General features: G+C 52.1%; 1 protein-coding gene across 1 annotated transcript in view; it reads right to left on the bottom strand.

Annotated features, from left to right (window-relative positions):
• RFX4 (regulatory factor X4) overlaps nucleotides 1–7,627 on the bottom strand; it is a 204,625-nt gene that overhangs the window by 83,573 nt on the left and 113,425 nt on the right. The gene's annotated exons all lie outside the window — the stretch shown is intronic.

Raw genomic sequence — 7,627 nt, forward strand, 5'->3', positions numbered from 1 at the left:
TTTTTTTTTCTATTCCTGAAATACATCACACCTGCTTCCCACTTCCAGGCCTTTGCACTGCTGCTCCCACTGTCTGGTATCCCATCTAACCCAGATGTTCCCAAGCTCGACAGCGCCTCCTAACCCACAGGGGCCTCTCACCACTGTCCTTATGCCCAGGCTTCTCTGAGCAGCCAGCCTGGAGTGGGACAAGCAATGGTTTGCCATCCTTTATGTCTGCTTTAGTGCAATCAGAAAGGATCCTCCTGCAAGGCTCCTCCCACTTGAAGGTAAGCTCCAGGAGAGCAGGGTGCTCGCCCAGGGCTCGGCACACGCTAAGAGCTCAGCCTCTCTTGGCCGAAGGAAGGCCTGGAGCCTGGTTTCCTGGCCCAGGGTGTTTCCTTTCCCCACCTCCAGAGGAGGTGACTGGCGGGAAACACTGTTGCTTAGTGCAGTCACACAGGTGGGTGTGCAAGAACTAGAAATGGGGGACATCTCTCAATGTGAAAATGCCAGGCACCAGGCGGTGGTCGTGGAGAGGCAGTGCACCTGGGGGTACGCACAAGGACTTTTTTTCATGCACGGGACTGTAAGGCCTGGTTTGTTGGGCGCCCTTGGCAAGTCACTGAACCTTCAAATGACTTCGAATAACACAGAACCCTACCTTGGACAGTCCGTGTGAAACTGTAAAATTAGCACCCACAAACCATTCACAGCAGCGTATGGCACTTAATAAATGTGCACTCAACCTTTGCCTTTATTACCATGGACAGTTCTGATGACTCATGCCTATCCTTCCAGGGATCTCTATGTCCAACCCAATTCCTCCCCATCCCTCCGCCTTTGTAGTTCAGCACGAAACCAACAAGCATGGCCAGAGGAGGGAGGCACTGCCTTCATGAGAAGAGACCCTGTGGCCAACCTCCCGCCGGACAAGGCAGAACCTTGAGTGTTTTCTCTCGAGGTGGGGTGGTTCTCTGTTGACCTGTCCACACCACCACTCCCCATCGATGGCTTTACCCGTTCATTCAGCAGACGTATGCTCATGGCCCTGTGTGTTGGAACTTGGACGGATTTCTACGCAACCTCCCCAGGCCTCCCTGTCTCCATCAAAGAGGTCTGGAGACATGGCGGATCACAGTCGTCTGAAGGATAGATGGTGGCCTCGACGGGTGGCAGTTGGGGGAGGGAGGGAACATCCAGACGTTGGGATGGGTAAGAGGAAGACAGCATTTGTGCATCTCTCGTGTTTGGGACACCTAAGGCTGGGTTGCCTTATCCGAATATGGGTGAAATGGCATTCATTCTTCACCCAAATGGTGAGAGACATTCTGATGAGATACCATAGCACAATCATTTTGTGAGATGCTCAGAGGATGTCGCCTTTGCAGACGACACCTCCCTGATTTCCTAATTTTCAACCAGATGTGTCTCAGGTCCCTTAGGACCCAGGCTTCTTTGTCTCTGTCCCTCTCAAAGCATCACGTCTCAAATGCAACATTAAGCGATCGGGTCTGACCCAGTGGCCAGAGACAGTGCTCTCTGTAAACACACCGCCCCATTAGGCAGCCTAAACCACTCACCTCGACACCCAAGTCTGACCTTCAAATGTAAAGGTACACTTCCAAAAGTGATGGAGATAGAGGGAAAGTCAGGGAAGGAGAGAGGGAGCGAGGACACCCTGGCATACTGATCAAAAGTAAGTTCTAAGCTTCCTACCCATGCAAACATAGCATACACTACAAGAGTCCCAACATCCCTAAGAGAAGTATACCAGGTTATGAAAAAGATTTCCCTGACATTTAGATCTGGCAAATTTTCCCCAGGTAAACGAGCCCAACAAAGTACCATGTCTAACCCTTTGCTATTAGCAGTCATCTAAGAAAATGACAAATATTCCATTCGGTCAAAGATGTGGTCAAACTAGACTATTCATAGGTTGACGACATTATTAGGAGCATTCCCCCAACCCCCAAACATTTCCACCATATATATGAAGAGCCACAAAATCTTCTTTTGGGGGGTGGGGTGGATTAATTCCAAGCTTAATTCCAATTCCATTAAACTAAAATAAGTGATGAGAATGGAAATTGGAAGCCACATAAATGTCCAAGGCGAGGGAGGTGGTAAGAGAAATGACCTTAGTGCACATGCAGCCACTCACAACGAGGGCAATAGGAGCTGGGTCGCCCCAGGAAATGCTTGTCATGACAGCAAAGAAAGGGCTGACCTCGAGACGATATTCATGCCGCGGGGGACATCTATGGTGAAGTAGAGGACCAGAGCAGGAGAATGGGAACGTCTCAGAGTGGACATGTGTTAGGGCAGTGAGTGAAACAAGCTTTTGTTCTAAATCAGGGTGTCAAACTGGCAGCCCATGGGCCGCATGCAGCCCCCGAGGTAATTTTTTGTGGCCCGCCATGCTCTGAAATAAAATAATAGAAAAAACTTGTCGTGAAGAAAACAGCGCTCAGGGGAGATCGAGGCAATACCAGACACACAATTCCCTCACTACATTTTATTTCAGAGCATCATGGGTCACAAAAAATTACCTCGGGGCCCGCATGCAGCCCAGGGGCTGCCAGTTTGACACCCCTGTTCTAAATCATTTATTTTTGAATAGAAAAGGGTTTTCTGACTGTAAATGTTCCAAAGTGATCCCCACTCCCCACCAGCCCCTCAAAGTTCAACATACTCTTGAGAAAAGCACCAAGAAATCTACCAGAACCTGAAAATGGTAGGTCTCCCCCCACCCTTTGCTTGTTCTCTTTAAAAAAAAAAAATCATTCCCTAGTCCCACAAACCATGTGTAGCTAATAAAAGAAAGCTACATCGTTTGGGCTGTTAAGCATCATTTCTTAAGAGGATGGACAGAGTTCTGACCCCTTCCCGCGTGCTCACCCGAATGGCGTGCTGTGTAATAGAGTACACAGGCAAAGACCTGGAGGCCTAGCTATGGCCCTGACCGAAGAGCCTGGCCTGCACATAAGCCAGAAGGTGGCTGGGTGAGGAGGGCAGGTTTGTTCCCCTACCAGGCAAGAGAAGGCAGCAGCAGTGGGTTTGTCGATCCCACTGAGATCAAGCTTGTGGCATCATCAAATCATAGAAAACTCTGGCTACAAACGCACTGCCATTGAGTCAACGGGTCTAACTCCTAGAAACCAGACAGGTCTGACTAGATCTGCCCCTGTGGGTGTCTGAGGCCGTTACATCTTGATGGGAGCAGTCTCATCTCTCCCCTGCAGAGTGGCTGTGGGTCTGCACTGCTGACCTCAGCAGTCCAACGTGGATATAACCCACTACACCACCAGGGTTCCTTCAGATCATGGAAGGGGCCTGTGAACGCATGGCTCAGTTGAACCTATGAATTCGCACCATAGCTGATGGCTTGCATCGGCCCCTTTTGTATAATAAATGTGTGGACTAACACATGCAGTTTCCCCAGTCCTGGTGGGGCAGTGGATGAAGCACTGGACAGTTCACCAAAAGGCCAGTGGTTCAAACCCACCAGCCCACTCCAAGAGAACAAGATGCGGCTGTCTGCTTGTGTAAGAGTTGCAGCCTTGGAAATGGTCTACAGGGTTGCTATGAGTCAGAATTCACTCGAGGGTTTGGGGGGCTGTGTGCTCTAAGGAGCCCTCGTGGCTCTGTGGGTCAAACAATGGGCTGTGTGTTAGTCTGGGCAGACTAGAGAAACAAATCCAAGGAGAATCTCATGTATGTATAAGAAAAAGGTTTATACACAAGAGCAGTTGAATATTGAGAAAACACCCCAGCCCAGTCTAGATCAAGTCCGTAAGTCCAATATTAGCCCATATGTCTGATATCATTCTATAAAGTCACGAAACACATGCAGGAAGATCACAGGCCAGTTGGTGGGGGGTGGGTGAGTGGGATCTTGTGGATCCAGTGGCATTATAAATATCTCAGTGATGGCAGGGGTCTCCACATGGCTTCTCTGGCTCCAGAGGTCTGGCTCCATCAGCCTCTCTCCATGTGTCTTCTCCACAGGGATGTCTTGCAGGAAGTGAGTAGAGAGAGTGTGTCTCCCGCCTCCAAGGAGGAATACCAGAGTTCTCAGAATCCTCAGGAGAAGGCCATGCCCACACAGAGGCCTCATTGACTAGGGCCTGATTGACAGCCTAGACTCCACCCCTTCATTCTGAATCCTCAAATTGACAACAGATTATATAACCACCACCATATAATCACTAACCACAAGTCAGTGATTCAAACCCAACAGCTGCTCCGAGGGAAAAAGATGAGGCTTTCTGCTCCCGTAAAGATTTCCTGCTTTGGAGACCCTGGGAGCAAGCAGTCCTATGAGGTCCTGTAGGGTCACCAGGAGTCAGAATCGACTCATCGGCCGTGGGCTTTATGACCAGTGTGACTCGCTGCTGATTCACCCAAGTCAGAGCCAGGAGAGCCCTCCTGACATTTGCTGCCCAAGCGCCGCCCTGCCCCACCACACCCCCCTGCCCCACCATCACCTCTCACCTGGACCACAGCCTCCAGTCTTGCTGTCCCACAGGCAACATCTTTCCCAAATGCAAGCACAGCCCTGTCCCACTGCCTTCATGCCTGCTCAGGATACAACTCCAGGATCCTCAGGCTGGTCCAGGACACCCACCCACCTACACACACACACACACACACACACACACACACACACACACACACGCCTGAAATCTAGCTCCCTGGTTTTCCTAGTCCTGCCAAACTCCGCTGCAGTGTCTTCAGTCTGGGGTGCCAAAGAAGCCATGCCATGCCCTCTGACCCCCGAGAAACTCCTTTCTTCCTCTGAGCCCTCTCCCCCACTGCCACACAGCCCAGATGCATCCTCTCTCTGTTTTCCTAGCAGGTGAGGGAACACTAGGGACTGTGGCCAAGCCCGCAGGCTCTGGCGCAGATCTTGGCTCAATGGAGTCATGTGCACTACCTCACCTCCATGCCAGGCAACGCCATGCCCCGCTCCGCTGTCATTCCCTTTGTGCAGATGAGAACACTGAGGCTTAGCGAGGCGAAGGGAGTTGCACTAGGCCACACGGCACACCAGATGCACACCTGAGAGGTGAATGACCCCTGACTCAATACTCTGCTCCCGTGGAGGAACGAAAGTGCCTCGGAGGCCCTCCCTCAGGCCTTCTTCAAACAGCCAGCCTGGGTTTCTTTCCTGTCCTGTTCCTGAGTTCTTACAAGTCAGGTGTGAGCTTGAGGAATAACACACCCATCATCCATGGGGAGCTTGCTTCACTTCCCCTCTCCTGGACCATGTTCTGTGGTCTCTGCTCTGAGCAGGAGATTAGAGCCTTGCCCCCTACCTGGAACCCCCATCCTCTAAATCGGTGGTTCTCAACCTTCCTAAGCCTGCTACCCTTTCATACAGTGCCCCATGCGGGGGTGACCCCCAACCATAAAATTATTTTCCTTGCTACTTCCTAACTGTAATTTTGCTACTGTGATGAATCGTCATGTAAATATCTGATATGCAGGATATATTTTCATTGTTACAAATGGAACATCATTCAAGCATAGTGATGAATCACAAAAACTATGTCATTATATATTGTGAAGTATTTATTTCTAATGACAAATAAATGAAATTGTGTCTTGAAGCATGGTGTAGCATGGATAACAGTCTTCACGCTGGGTACTCACATGTAGGCATATCTGCATGTGGGCAGACCCGCCTAGAGACGGATAGAGGAGCGGTGCTCTCCAGTGCTTCCCAGCTTTGGAACCCCATGTCCCTGAACCTCTCTGTCCCCCTCACCGCTTAGACCTGTCAGAGCCCCCAACCCCACCCAGCCCCTCTGACCCTTCCCACAGGTTGCTCTCATTGTCTGGAACCTTCTCAGAGCCTTGAGTTGGCTAATATCCACACACTCCTCAAATCTTAGCTCGTACCTTATGTCCTAAGGGGGGCATAATGACTGATAGGTCAGCTGCGAAGTGAAAAGCCGGCAGTTCGAACCCGCCCAGCCACTCTCTGGACCTGGTGGTCTTCCAAAGGGAGGCAACAACTCCACGCCACCACCGTCCTTTCTCCCCTCATGCTCCCTTCCCTGGTCCAAGTGATACAGCGATGTGGCCCATAGATCATAAGGTGGCGTCAATAGCCCCCTCCGCTCTCCAAAGTCCTCTGGCCCAAAAGACCCCCACACAACCTGTCTCTAGTCTCACATTTGCCCACTCCCCGGCTCCCCCCCACCCCCCATCCCCCCGCCCCATATGTTCAAACAGCGGCAGCCTCACGAACCACAGCGGACTGTGTAAGGGCACATGGCGTGGATTCCTGCAACAACCCAGGTATATTACTGAGCTCCGGCGACAGGCCAGGCATGTTGCCCGGCATGGAGAGATGGAACACAAGGCAGACCAGAAATGCTTCTCTGCCCATGAGGCATTCCCTCTCATGGGAGAAGACCCGGGTAAACAGAGACGGTGCCAATATCCTATCAGAGCAGAGCAGAGAGAGGACAATAAAGGAGGTGGTGGCGGCAGTGTGATCATACGCAGGGTGCCAGGGACTCTCTCTATGACAAGGTGGGACTGGAGCGGGGACTTGAAGGAAGTGAGGGAATGAACCTTGGGGATCTCTGGGAGAGAAGGCTGCAAGCAGAGGGTACAGCAGTGCAAAGGCCCTGGGGTTGGGAGCATGTTGGGCAGGTTTCAGGAACAGCGAGGAGGCCAGGGTGCGCGGACTGTAAGGAATGATAGGCTCTGGCTCCCCTAGGGCGTGAAGGCCACCGGAAGTCCTTGTGCCATCACTGCACTTGAGGCTAGAAGACAGGGTTTGGGGTGGGGTGGGGAACAAGGTCTGACATACCTTTGCAAAGGACCAACTCTGGCGGTGTGGACAATTGACCGAACGGGTCAAGGGCAGAAGCAGGGAGACCAGTCAGAGGCGATTGCAATAGTCCGGCAGGAGATCAGATCCAAGGGGTGGTACATCCCCTCATGGATCCAAGTAGGAACCACTCAGTCCTCCCTGCCTGACCACTCCCTGCCTGACCTCCCTGTTTTCCGTAGCTGTGCTCCCAGGGACAGCACTACCTGCAGCACCTTGGGGCAGAGAGACTATTCTTTTTATTGTTGTTAGGTGGTTTTGTGTTTCTCCCTCCGCAGAAGAGAATTTCAAAGGCTCTACTGCTTGTGCAAAGGGGAGAAGTGTGTCCAGGCTTTAGGAACCCACCATCCCAATTGCGTTTCATAAAGGACGGAGCGACGGCGTTTCCTCTGCTTGTTGAGGTACCAGGCTGAAAACCCCAAAGTGACCGTTTGCGCTTGTTTCCACGTGGCCATCGGGTTCCTCGTCGTCAAGATGGGGATGAGAACGGAGGCTCGGCTGTCCCTCAGGAAAGGGGGTGGTAAAGAAGAGCAGAATGAGGGGAGACTGGTCTCTGGGCAGACAGAGGCCATCCAACCAGGCAACCAAGCCCCATTGGGGGAGGGGAGAAAGGCCACCAGCTATGGGGGTGGGGAGCCCACAGCCGTTCCCAGGTCTCTGTGCCTGTCTCCATGACTTCTTACCCACCACAGTGGACGCACATCATCCCCAGGGTCTGGAAGGTGGCCCAGGGCCATCTCGTTACCCAAAAGGCCGCCACAAGCTGCGGCTGGCCCCAATGGCAGTCCACAGCAACAA

This window comes from Echinops telfairi, unplaced genomic scaffold (genome assembly GCF_000313985.2).
Source record: "Echinops telfairi isolate 266 unplaced genomic scaffold, ASM31398v2 ScPeMD7_2;HRSCAF=8, whole genome shotgun sequence".
In the NCBI taxonomy this organism is placed as follows: Eukaryota; Metazoa; Chordata; class Mammalia; order Afrosoricida; family Tenrecidae; genus Echinops; species Echinops telfairi.